Below are 13,766 nucleotides of genomic sequence, written 5' to 3'. Positions count from 1 at the left end.
AGGACAGCTGGTGTTTATGCTGTGGATCCTATCACGTCACTCACTGCTCAGGTATCTACATTGACCACTCAAATAGCAGCGATGAATAAAGTGAGCACATCAGAAACTGAGAGCCCATCGATTGTTGTTGAAGAATTACAATTTCCTGAAGAAGTCCAATACATCAACAACAAAAACTTTGGAGGCTATGGAGGATATCGAGTAGGAATGTAAATGAGCCGAGCCGAGCCGAGCCGAGCCGAACAGTATCAGGCTCAGGCTCGGCTCGTTAAACTATTTTCTCGGCTCGGGCTCGTTACGAGCCTTTGGTTTGAAGCTCGGGCTCGGCTCGTTCGGAAGTTATGAAGCTCGGGCTTGGCTCGTTAATGGCTCGTTTATCTTGTTTAATGAGCCTGGCTCGGGTTCGGCTCGTTAAACAAGCTCGTTAAGCGAGCTCGTTTCTGCTCCGAATCCAACTCCAAACCACAAAGTTATGCAGAAGCGGCATTCAATGAAAGAATCTTCAAATCTACGTTCATCTCCAATTCAATAATACTCTTATTACAATACAGCAGAAAGGCCTTATTTGAAGAAGAGTTCCAGCAGATCATATGTCAATGGTGTTAGAATTAGTCCAGTTTTGAATATTCCTCCTACTTACATTGCTAAAGGTACAGTAAAAAGTTTCTTTGGGATCGGTTCTTTTTTCTAATGATCAAATAAGAAAAAAACAACTTAATTAAACACAACAACCTAATAGGAATTCAACATGATAAAACATAAAAGAATTACCAGAGCAAGAATGAGCTTCATGTTCTTGCCTCGCTCCCTCGTGAACTCAACTTCAACAACCTAATAGGAATTCAACAAGATAAAACATAAAAGATATTTAAATTAAAACAAACAAACAAACTTCACTAATTCAATGATAAACATTCGATGGTAATGATCTTAATTCAAATGAATCTCCTTAAGCCCCGAATTTTCCTTTTACATACAAGCACAAAAATTCAAAATGTTAGAATTAACCAACCTAAATTAATAGAAAATAACACATATCTAATAAAGACACAATTAAATTAAATATCAATTTACTTACATTTTCTTTTCTCTTGACTTGGTACCGGGCACGTAACCAATCTTCTGCACAAAGCAACATCTGAACCGTATCCACTCCCAAATTGTCACGATATGAATCAATATCTCTACCACCAGCGCTGAAAGCCGATTCAGAAGCGACAGAAGTTATTGGAATTGATAGTACATCACATGCCATCTTTGACAAAATCCTAAACTTTAGGTTGTTCATCTTCCACCATGACAATGCATCAAATTCATCATCTTCTTCACACAATACAACCCTTTCCTCAAAGTACACTTCAAGTTCAGACTTCACTTGCTCCACACTATCAACATTCTTAATATAGTTGGCAAATGCTGTTCTCACTTTACCCTTTCCTTTTGCACTAACAATACTTGAAACACTAGAACTTTCTTTCTGAGCATCACCTGAAACATCCTTTTCAGCAACATTATTTTTGTGAGCATAAACATATTCACAGTAAAACAAACGCAATGTCTCATGAACTGTAACGATGTTCTCAATTGCATCAACTTCAGAATAGATTTCTGGAAAACACCATTCAATCAACTTCATCTTATTCCTTGGATCTAATACAGCTGCCATAGAAATTAACAAGTTACAGTGACCCCAATACTTTTCGAATTTAGTCTTCATTTTGTTAACAATATCTTTCATGAAACTACCTTCACCCATACTTGTATTATTCAACAACCTCTTTATGTTATAAAGTTCAGGTAGAAAAATATTTGAAGTTGGATATTCTGAACCTGAAAAATGTAGATAACTATATTAGATATTCAGACAATAAACAATTTTATTAAGAAACAAGATTCAAGTTTAATATTATTACCTGAAATGATGTGGGTAACTTCATTAAATTCTTGAAGAAAAGAACAAACTACACGGACTTTCTCCCAATCCTCCTCACTTGGCAAAGTGTTATAAGTAGGATGCCTTTGTTGATATCTTGGGAAGACGTCCTTGAACTCTAGAAAAGTAGACAACATGCAATATGTTGCATTCCACCTAGTGCAACAATCCATTACTAGTTTCTTTGAAGATAATTGCAACTGTTTTGCAATTTCACTGAAAATATTAAGACGAAACTCTGAGGCAGATATGTGTTTCACACTCTCACGCACATTGGAAATAATATTTTGTATCTCCGAAAGCCCATCTTGTACCAAAAGATTCAAGATATGCGCACAACATCTCACATGAAACAATTTTCCACCGAGAAGAAGATTGTTTTTATAAGAGAGATTCTCTTTCAACATCCGAATAGCTACATCATTGTATGTAGCATTATCAGCTGTGATTGTCCACACCTTGTTTTCAATTCCCCATTCAACCAAACACTTATTCAACACATCACAAACAACTATACCTGTATGAGGTGGAGGACATCACAAAAATTCGAATTCTGCTTTTGCAAATTCCAACTGGAGTCCACATAATGACAAGTGACAACCATATATGAAATTTTCTGATCAGACCTCCATAAATCCGTAGTCACACTGACCCTATTTATGTCCTTTAATTCTGCCACTAATTTTTTCTTCTATATTTCATAAGAAGTAATACAATCTTTCTTGGCAGTGGCACGACTGATTTTTTGATAATGTGGACTAGAATTCTTCATCAGTAAGTTGAACAATTCATACTCTGCAAAGACGAATGGCAATTCATGAACAATAATCATGTGAGAGACAATCTCCCTGATCTTCGCTTGATCGTATCTGAAATTCTGCACTGCATTAACAGATTCTGACTCCGACATGGTTGTGCTTATACTTATATTTTTTGTCCTTTCTCGTTCATCCGCTTGCTTATACAACTTCTGCTATGCCTAAGCAAATGTGATGTAGGACCAGACTTAGTATATGTCATTCGATGTTTGCAATGAATACATTCAGCCTTTATCAACCCATCTAAAATAGTAATCTCTTTAAAATCAATCCATACAGGAGATGTGTGTTTCCTTTTCTTCGGGGCATATGGATTATCACCTTCATCTTGAATATTATCAAGTTCAACCACAGCCTTGCTTTGAGAAGTTTCATTGGTATCATTTGCACTTGGTTGAACTCCTCCCACAACAGGAGTTGTGCATGATTCTTGAGCAGATGATGTGTTTGGAGTCGACATGTTTGGAGCTGATGAACAACAATAAATACATTAATTAGTACCAACAGATTACAGTAATCATAATATTGCATTCAACCAATCCACCCAGCTCGTACAGAAAACACTCTTTAATACGGTGAAATAAACTAGTTACCGTTACCCTCATTGCAGTAATCAAGAATACAGAAACATACCGTATCTACAAAAACAGACGTTAAGGGAAACAAGAAAATCTCATTAAGCCAGAGTTTAAACAGAAACTGGACTCTATATGACAATATGAGTTTCTTAAGAAGACTAAATTCATTGCTGTAGCAGCAATATTCAAACACACCTGAGAGGCTGAAACTTTTGAACTTTTGTCTCTAATTGTTTTGCCCACAGTATTTGGAGATGAAACCAAACCAGAATCAGAGCTAGGATTCGCGACCTAAACGATCTCCAAACTCTCGATTCACGCCTCAATCAAAGTCGACCTAGACGGTACAAGGATTTTCAGCCCTCAGCGCCGGTGGAAGAACGGAGAATCGTCGGAAATCGTACGCGGTTTTGAGGTGGACGGGAAAGGGGTCTCGCTACCTATACACGCTCAAATCTGCCGATTTCTGCTTCGATAATGGTCGACCGGGCCTGGTCTACGACCGGAGACCCTCGGCGACGGCGGGCGGAGGTCGGGAGGCGCGGATTCGGGGGGAATAGGTGAGGTTACGGGAATAGCCGAATAGGGTTTGGGATTTGGAATCGATGAGGATGAGGTTACGGGAATATGCCATTATTGCCATAACATTCACATTTTTAATATAATTTTTAATTTATTATTATTTATCATACATAATTATTTTAATATTATAACTCATTAATTATCTCAAATTCGAGCTCACGATCTATCTAAACGAGCCGAGCTCGAGCCCGAGCTCGTGAACCACTTAAACGAGCCGAGCTCGAGCTCGAGCTCACGAGCCAGCTAAACGAGCCGAGCTCAATTTTGAGCTCACGAACCTATTATAGAACATGTTCCCGAGCTAACGAGCCGAACATCATTAATCTCAAGCTCGGCTCAACAAAATTGTCGAGCCCAAAATAAGGCTCGGGCTCGGCTCGATAAGCTTAACGAACGAGCCCGAACGAGCTTTTTAACGAGCCGAGATCCGAAAAGCTCGCGAACAGTTCGGTTCATTTACATCCCTAATATCGAGGTAACCCTCCCCCTAATACTTATCATCCTGGATTGAAAAACCATGAAAATTTTTCTTATGCAAACAATAAGAATGTATTGAATCCTCCACCGGGGTTCAATACATCAAATGGGGAAGGGAAGCCATCATTTGAAGATTTAGTTGGAACATTTGTTTCTGGATCTGGCAAGAGGATGGCTAGGACTGAGTCTAGGCTTGACAACCTAGAAACCCACATGGCAAGTATTGTTGCCACATTGAAAATCCTGGAGTCGTAAGTTGGGCAAATAACGAAGCAATTCAAATCTCAACCATCAGGTGCAGTTCAAAAGATTGCAGACCCAAATCTGAGAGAAGTGAATGCCATTTTTATACAGCATGAAGAGATTGGTGTGGTAGGAAGAGAAGAGAAGGAGGTTGAACTCACACATGTTCAGGATGAAAAGCCAACTCCAACCAAAAGAACCCGAGGTAAGAAATCTGAGAGGTATGATTTAAATCAATGCATTGATATTTCCTTACTTCCCTACCCTCAGAGATTTTTACAATTACAAGCTGAATTTAAAAAGAAAAAAGGTCTTGAAGATCTCAAGAACCTACACACTAATAATGAGTTTGCAGATCAGGAAGAGGTGGCCTTTACTCGAGGAGATGATAAGGGGAAGCAAGAAAATCTTCCTCAGAAGCTACAAGACCCCGGAGAATTTGTAGTACCATGTGAAATAGGGGGTAAATTGGTGGAAAAAGCTATCTGTGATTCAGGAGCGAGCGTGAATATAATGCCAAGTTCTCTTTACGAAAAACTTGGATTGAGCAGGATAAAGCCCACAGGACTAAGCTTGCAGATGGCAGATAAATCGGTCAGGACACCGCTGGGTATTGTGGAAGATGTTGAACTCCGGATCGATAAATTGAAGGTTCTAACAGAGTTCGTGGTACTTGATATTGAGAATAGTCAGAACGTACACGTCATTATAGGACGACCATTATTGGCTGCTGTTGGAGCCATCATTGACGTGAAACGAGGAAAGTTGACCATGGAAGTTGAAGGTCAAATGGTGGAAATCAAGGCATCTGAAATTTCTCACGACCCACCTTGAGCAGTGTAGTGACAGTCGAGCTAACGACGTTAAACTAAGCGCTGTGTGGGAGGCAACCCACAATTTTTATTTTTTATTTTAGCATTCGTTTTGTTTTTATTATTTTATTTTATTTTACTCCCTTAGTTGTTGATTTTACCTACCACCAGATCTACCTCTGCAGCCCATGGCTGAAGATACCGGGAACGATGACTCGAGCCCCGAGTTCTGACACTCGGGACCGAGGTATGTGTTGTCATGTTCTTTATTTCTATACATTGAGGACAATGCATGCTTTAAGTTTGGGGGGAGGTAAAATTGCTTGTTAGAATTTTTTCTGCTCAGTAGTTATTTTGAATTTTTTATTTGCATGCTAGATTTGTTAAGTAAGTCATGGATAAGTAAAATGTGTGACCGATGATGAAAACTGAAGTGCACTCCTAAAATATATATGTGTTCATGATAACTTAGGAGTCATAATTATTTTGCACTGTCGTGTTTGTTGATAATATCGTTGCTTAGAGACAAGTTGCATGCCTGTTACGCTAGATAGATGAGAGAGATCTGATTCTTGGTAATTCTTGCATGACATTGTGTTGGAAACTAAAGTCTGGAGTTTGACAAAACATAAATCAATCGATTAAACCAACTAATACATGAAAGCATATTCGGCAGCTGGACGTTCAACTGAAATCAGTTGACACAAACTGATCAGTTGAAACTGATTAGTTCTCTCAACTGAAGAATTCTCGGGAAAGAACACTCCACAGACAAAGAGACATATCAGACAGCAACTGAATATGGAAAGTCGCACCTAAATCATTACAGCATAGAACAACGTATTTCGGCTATTATAATTAAGACGCCGTCTTACAATCAATGGTGAAGCGGCAATCAAGAACATTGTCTAAGAAATGATGAGGTGGCAATCAACGGATACGAGAATTCAAAATTACCGTTGAAAGATAAGTCTATAAATATGACTAAAGAGCAGTTGACAGTAGATACGATTTGACCAATCATAAACTTGCCATTACTCTGTCAAAATCTCAGCTCACACTTATCAGATCTATTCGTAGCAATCAAGGCTACACATTGAGCAAACTAGCACACTGAAATATTGATAATTCGATAAGTGCTAAGTTCAGTTACTTACAGAGATCATTGTATTATACTAAGAGTTTCAGTTCAGGCAATAGATAAGTCCTAACTGAAGTGGGTCTTTACAAGTGTTGTACTCGATCAAAGTCTTTTAGTGAATATCCTATCCTTGCGATATAAGGGGTGACGTAGGAGTTATTCAATTCTCCGAACATCCAGAAATATATTGTGTTGTCTTTACTTCAGCTTTTTATTTCCAGTTAGATATTCTATCTTTCAATCAGTTTATTTTCCGCAACTGCTCACTCAGTTTAACTGATTGATATTGACCTACGGGATACTTAGTTCAGTTTGTAACAAAACTGAACTACCTTTTTCGAAAAACATTTAAATTTCTAGAAGTGTTTATTCAACCCCCCTTCTAAACACTCCTTAGTCAATAACCGATCCTAACAAGTGGTATCAGAGCAAGGCATATCCTGTCAAAGATTATCTATCCTCAATCTAATCACTATGTCTTCATTCAATAAGATTCCAATGTTCTCCAGGGAAGATTTTGATGATTGGAAAATCAGAATGCAGGCTCATCTAGCTGCACAAGACGATGACATGTGGTACGTCATAACTGACGGACCCATGAAAATTTTGAAAGCAAACACAGCTGTTGCTATTACTGAAGGGGCACCTCACCGAATTGAAAAGCCTCGAGATGAGTGGACTACAGAAGACAAGAGAAAGGCAAATCTAGACAACGTTGCAAAAGACATATTGTATAAGACACTGGACAAAGTAACGTTCAGTAAGATCAAAATGTGCAAAACAGCCAAAGAAATTTGGGAGAAGTTAATTCAACTTTGCGAAGGAAATGATCAAACAAAAGAAAACAAACTTTCAGTTGCTATGCAGAAGTTCAACAACATCAGAATGAAGATGGGAGAAACAATGGATGAGTATGATGAAAGAAAAAGCTGTATCATCAACGAACTAAATGCACTTGGAAAAGTGTATACCAATAAAGAAGTAGCGTTGAAAGTAATCAGGGGACTTCCCAAAGAATGGGATGTCAAAACAATGGCAATGAGGGAATCCAAAGATCTTAACAAAATTGAACTTCATGATTTATTTGCAGATCTAAAAGCATATGAGTTTGAACTTCAAACTCGAGAAGGAGAACCATCTACTCCAGCAGCAACTACTGCCTTGACTGCTGTTAGAAATGAATCAACTGGTTCAGTTGAGAAAACTGCTGATCAGCTGAGCAATGATGCCATGTCTCTATTCATTAAGAAATTTGGAAGATTCATGAGGAAAAATCAAGGAACTTTTCAGAAGAATTATCAAAGAAACAACTCCAGAGAAGAGTCTAATGTATGTTTCAACTGTGGCAAATCCGGTCACTTTATTGCCAACTGTCCAAAGCCTAAAAAGGACAATCAAACCTCAACTGAAAGAAAGAAGAAAATGTATGAGCACAAAAGAAGATCTAAGGACAAAAAGAAGCCTTACAAGAAGAAACATGAAGTACTCCTAGCTGAAGACAGCAAAGCCAAATGGGCAGAAACTGACAGCGAAGAGTCAGATCCAGAAAGCTCTTGCAGTTCAAGTGAGGATGAGGAAGAAGTAACATGTCTAATGGCAGATAACATAGAAGATCAATCAAGCTGCGAGCAGGTATTTGATTTTAGCTCTATTGATTTTACACGAGAAGAACTCATCTCAACTCTTCATGACATGGTCAATGAGTATCAAAAGCTTGCTTTATCATTTGAAAAACTCAGAGCAAAGCAAGATGATCCCAAAGACAATAAAACAAAAACTGATGAATCAGTTGAAATGTTGAGTCTGAGAAGGGAGATTGCTGAACTCACTGATGAAAGAAGCAGGAATCAATCAATGATTCAAAAATTGTCGCTTGAAAATACAAAGCTCAATGAGCTCATTCAAGTTTGGAACAAATCATCTAAAACTTTAACTAATATACAGAATTCTCAGAAATCAGTTGATGATAAAACTGGTTTAGGATTCTGTAGTAAAGATGATTTGTCTTCCCAAGATACTCAACCAAAACTGAATATGAACAAAGGGAAATATATTCACTTTGTAAAATCAGTTATGGTACAAAATCAAGAAGAGTCGAGCAAACTGATTGAACAGCCATCTCAGAATATGAATAAAGGCATGAGATGTGGAATTGGATATAATCCGAAAGGTAAGACTGACTCATGGAATCAGCAACCGAAAACTCTCAGCAGAAAATATTCATATGGCTACTCAAACTACTACAATAGTAAGCCAGTTCAGAAAAGATATCGGCTGAACAATCAGTTGAAAAAGGACAAAACACATGTCATATCATCCACACACTATACACCAAGCACACACAGACAGAGAAGGACCATATGGAATACAGCAACAGGACAGTCAGTTAAACTGATTCAAGTCTGGATTCCAAAAGGACTAATCAACTATGGACCCAAATAGAAAAGGGTACCAGAATCTTATTTTGTGTTTAATTGCAGGCAATAGGAACAAGCATTGGATCAATATGGTATCTGGACAGTGGATGTTCACGACACATGACAGGAGATTCAAACTTATTGTCACAACTGGTCAAATACAATGGTCCAAACATCAGTTTTGGGGATAATTCCAAAGGTAAAACTGTGGGTAAGGGTAAGCTTATCCATGGTAACTTCACCATTAATGATATTTTATTAGTCGAGAATCTTAAGTATAATCTGATAAGCATTAGTCAGTTATGCGATAATGGATTCTCAGTTCAGTTTGACAAACACTCTTGTTCAGTCAAAAACTCAACTGAAGAGATTATTCTAACTGGCAAAAGGTGTGGAAACACTTACAAAGTCAGCTGGAATGATCAACCTTATACACCAGTATGCTTTATTGCGTCTAAATCATCTCAAAACTGGTTGTGGCATAAACGGTTAAATCATTTAAATTTTAAATCTATTGCTTATCTGGGTAAGCATGAACTTGTAACTGGTTTGCCCAAAATAAATTTTTCAAAAGAAAAACTTTGTTCAGCATGTCAGTATGGAAAACAAGTTCGATCCTCTTTCAAAAACAAAGGCTGTAAATCTTCATCCCGATGCTTAGAATTATTGCACATGGATCTCTTTGGTCCAATACCAGTCATGAGCTTAGGGGGAATGAAATACACCTTAGTGGTCGTAGATGACTTTTCAAGATTTACTTGGGTTATATTTCTCAAATCCAAAGACCATACTGCTGCACAACTGATTAAACTCTTCAAAAGAATTTTAAATGAAAAATCAGTTGGGATTGATCTAATCAGATCTGATCGAGGGACTGAATTCATCAATCAAACACTTTAAAATTTTTTAGAAAATACTGGAATCAAGCATGAGTTCTCAGCAGCAAGGACACCTCAGCAAAACGGTGTAGCTGAGAGAAGAAATCGGACTCTTAAGGAAGCTGCTAGAACGATGCTTGCTGATTCAGGTATTTCTCAAAGATTTTGGGCAGAAGCAGTAAACACTGCATGCTACACTCAGAACAGATCAATGATTAATAAAAATCACAAGAAAACACCATATGAGATCTGGCATGGAAGAAAAAGCATAATCACTTACTTCAAAATATTTGGCTGTAGATGTTTTATTCATAATAATGGTAAAAATTATCTAAAAGCATTCGATGTCAAATCAGCAGAAGGAATATTCCTTGGATATTCATCAGTTAGCATAGCATACAGAGTATTTAATAAGAAAACATTGAATGTTGAAGAATCAGCACATGTTAATTTTGATGAAACTGCACTAATCGATAAGCCAACTGATCAAGTTGAGCTAGCTGATCGATTTACAGATATCAGTCTGGAAGATGATGACTCAGACGAAAGTCGTAATAATCAGAATATCTTTCATACACCTGAACCTGAGATATTGGATCAACCAGCTGAATTGGAAACAAATCTTGACAATCAGTTAATGGAGCAAACTAATGGAAATCAATTATCAACTGAATCAGCTCCAACTGAAACTGAGAACATTCAGTTACCTAATGAAGAATTTGCTGGCTGTGAAGCACCCAATGCTGAATTTAGATAGAAGAAATCACATCCTCCAGAACTGGTAATAGGTAACCCATCTGATCCAGTAAGAACAAGAAATCAGATGCTCAATGTATTTATTCATTCAGCTTTTGTATCTCAAATCGAACCAACAAAAACTGCCGAAGCTCTTGCTGATCCTAATTGGATTAATGCAATGCAAGAAGAACTAAATCAGTTTGTTCATAACAATGTCTGGAACTTAGTTCCAAGACCAGTTTCTAAAACTGTTATAGGTACAAAATGGGTGTACAGAAACAAACTGAACGAAGACGGATCAGTTGTGCGCAACAAAGCAAGGTTAGTGGCACAAGGGTATAGACAAGAAGAAGGAATTGATTATGATGAAACATATGCACCAGTTGCAAGACTGGAGGTAATCAGAATATTTCTTGCCTATGCATCCTTCAAAAACTTTAAAGTTTATCAAATGGATGTGAAAAGTGCATTCCTAAATGGCCAATTGCAAGAAGAAGTCTACGTTGAACAACCTCCAGGTTTTATCAATCATAATTTCCCTGATCATGTTTATTATTTGAACAAGGCGTTGTATGGTCTCAAACAAGCTCCACGAGCTTGGTATGAAACCCTATCAAAATTCCTAACTGATCATGATTTTATTGTTGGATCAGTTGATAAGACTTTGTTTAAATTCTCGAAAAATGATCATATCTTACTTGTTCAAATTTACGTTGATGATATTATATTTGGGTCAACTAACCCCAAATTATGCAAGAAATTTGCTAAGTTGATGCAGGAAAAGTTCGAGATGAGCATGATGGGTGAGCTGACATTCTTTCTTGGTTTACAAGTGAAGCAACTGGATTCAGGAACATTTATTAGTCAAACCAAATATATCAAGGAATTGCTAAGAAAATTTGACATGGAATCTTGTTCAGCAGCAAGCACTCCAATGAGTTCATCAGTTAAATTAGACACTGATCAAGGGGGAATATCAGTTGAGACGACACTATACAGAGGTTTAATAGGTTCTTTATTGTACCTAACTGCTAGTCGCCCTGATATTATGTTTGCTGTATGTATATGTGCAAGATTTCAAGCTAACCCCAAGCAATCACATTTTTCTGCGGCCAAACGTATCTTGAGATATCTTAAAGGCACGGAAAATGTGGGTTTATGGTACTCTAAAGACTCATCTTTCAATTTAGTTGGCTATTCAGATGCAGATTATGCAGGATGCAAGCTTGATCGTAAAAGTACAAGTGGATCATATCAGTTTCTTGGAGACAGACTGATCTCTTGGTTCAGTAAGAAGCAAACATCCATAGCAACTTCCACAACTGAAGCAGAATATCTTGCTGCTGGAAGCTGCTGTGCACAACTACTCTGGATTCAGCAACAACTGAAAGATTATGGTGTTGATGCAAAGGAATCACCAATATTCTGTGACAACACTAGTATAATAGCTATTGCATACAATCCAGTTCTTCACTCCAGGACTAAGCATATAGATGTCAGACATCATTTCATCAGAGATCATGCACTAAATAAGAACATCAGATTAGAATACGTCTCAACGGAACAACAAGCAGCAGACATCTTCACAAAACCGTTACCAGAGGCTAAGTTTTCTTATTTCCGAAATATTCTTGGTTTAATTGATATAACTTCATTAACAGAATTAAGTGCAGAAAATAAGAATACAACAAATTGATAATAATATTTCATTAAGAATACCAACGTTCCCAATTTACAGAAGAAATCATAGATCCAACTGTATCTAACCATGCCCTAACCCAGTCATTCAACTCATAAATTCGAACTCCAGCAAATGCCTTTGACTTTGAAATCTTATCAACAACATGCCACTCCTTCCATAGCATAGCTTCTAAAAGACATTTGTCTTCAACCAAATCATTAATGTGGGTAACCTCAAAACGAGCAAGGTATTTCAGTGCTCTTCTCTCCTGAGCACGAGTAGGAATGACACCACTGTCACTCACCATCTTCAACTCATCAATTTTTTCCCAGGTTGTCAATACCTTCTGAAAAACATATTTCTCCATCTTTCTTTTAATTTCAGCTAAACGAGGGGCTGACTGATCAGTCACATGAACATGCGTGCTACTGCATGCATCAGAATCAGACATGTTGAAATAATTTTAAACTGATCACATTATCACCACTATCATCTCATTTATAAGAAAAAGGTGTTGAAGAAGTTGAAGAATCACAAGTCAATTAAATCGACTCTCACATTTACCGAGGACATTTAAGATATCAGTTAATAACAGTTTGAATTTTATTAGTTCATTTATTTACTTATCAAAACTGATGACTGTTAGCATGTCATTAGATCATATAACAGGATTACATAATCATTGGTCGTAATTTGTTGTTAACCTTTATTGATGTTTTACTGAATATATAAATGAGTTGCTTACTCTTATAAGTTCTTAACTGATGTCAGCAAGTGTTTGTGATTATATCTCTTCCAGATCATTGCAGGCAGAAATAAAAGAACAAAGACGATAAAACATAATAAATATTTTATTAAGAAGAAGAGCCGGTTACAATTTCATATTCTTTCTCCACAGCAATTATCCACAAACTCATCCAAGCAGCTAGTGCTGAGGAAGAGGTTTTGCAGAAATTGTGGGAGGCAGCGATGCGGCGGAGGATCTCTAGCTTCTTCAGAAGAAAGAGCTTGTAGAGATAACACTCTTTAAAAAGGTCCACCCCCGCAGGAACCTCTAGGAGCTCTCGCACCTCTCGAAGCTGGGCCTTTCGCCTGAAAGAAGAGACCCGTCCAGAGTAATACAGGAACTCCAGTTCCTGCATCTCCTCCCAGTAAGAAAGGCTAGCATAGAAGACTTCATCTTCTATGGACTGCTTCCTGGCCTGCAGTGTAAACTGAGCGTCGCTTGAGCTTCCAGCTTCTGCCATTTTCCTTATCTTTGAAACTTACTTGCTGAGATAATTTTGGCTAACCCTTTCACTCTTATTTATAGGCCAAGAGGGAAATGAAAGGACACTTCACTCTGTGACGATTGCTATGCCGAGCACCATACTCACTTTAATCATTACCAACTATAGCCGTCATTTTGCGTTAATGCATTTATTAAGGGGGAATAATGGTTCAAGAAGTTAACTGAGAAGACAGTTGT

The sequence above is a fragment of the Primulina eburnea genome, chromosome 4 (genome assembly GCF_022965805.1).
Source record: "Primulina eburnea isolate SZY01 chromosome 4, ASM2296580v1, whole genome shotgun sequence".
Taxonomy (NCBI): Eukaryota; Viridiplantae; Streptophyta; class Magnoliopsida; order Lamiales; family Gesneriaceae; genus Primulina; species Primulina eburnea.
Note: the sequence above shows the minus strand (reverse complement) of the source record.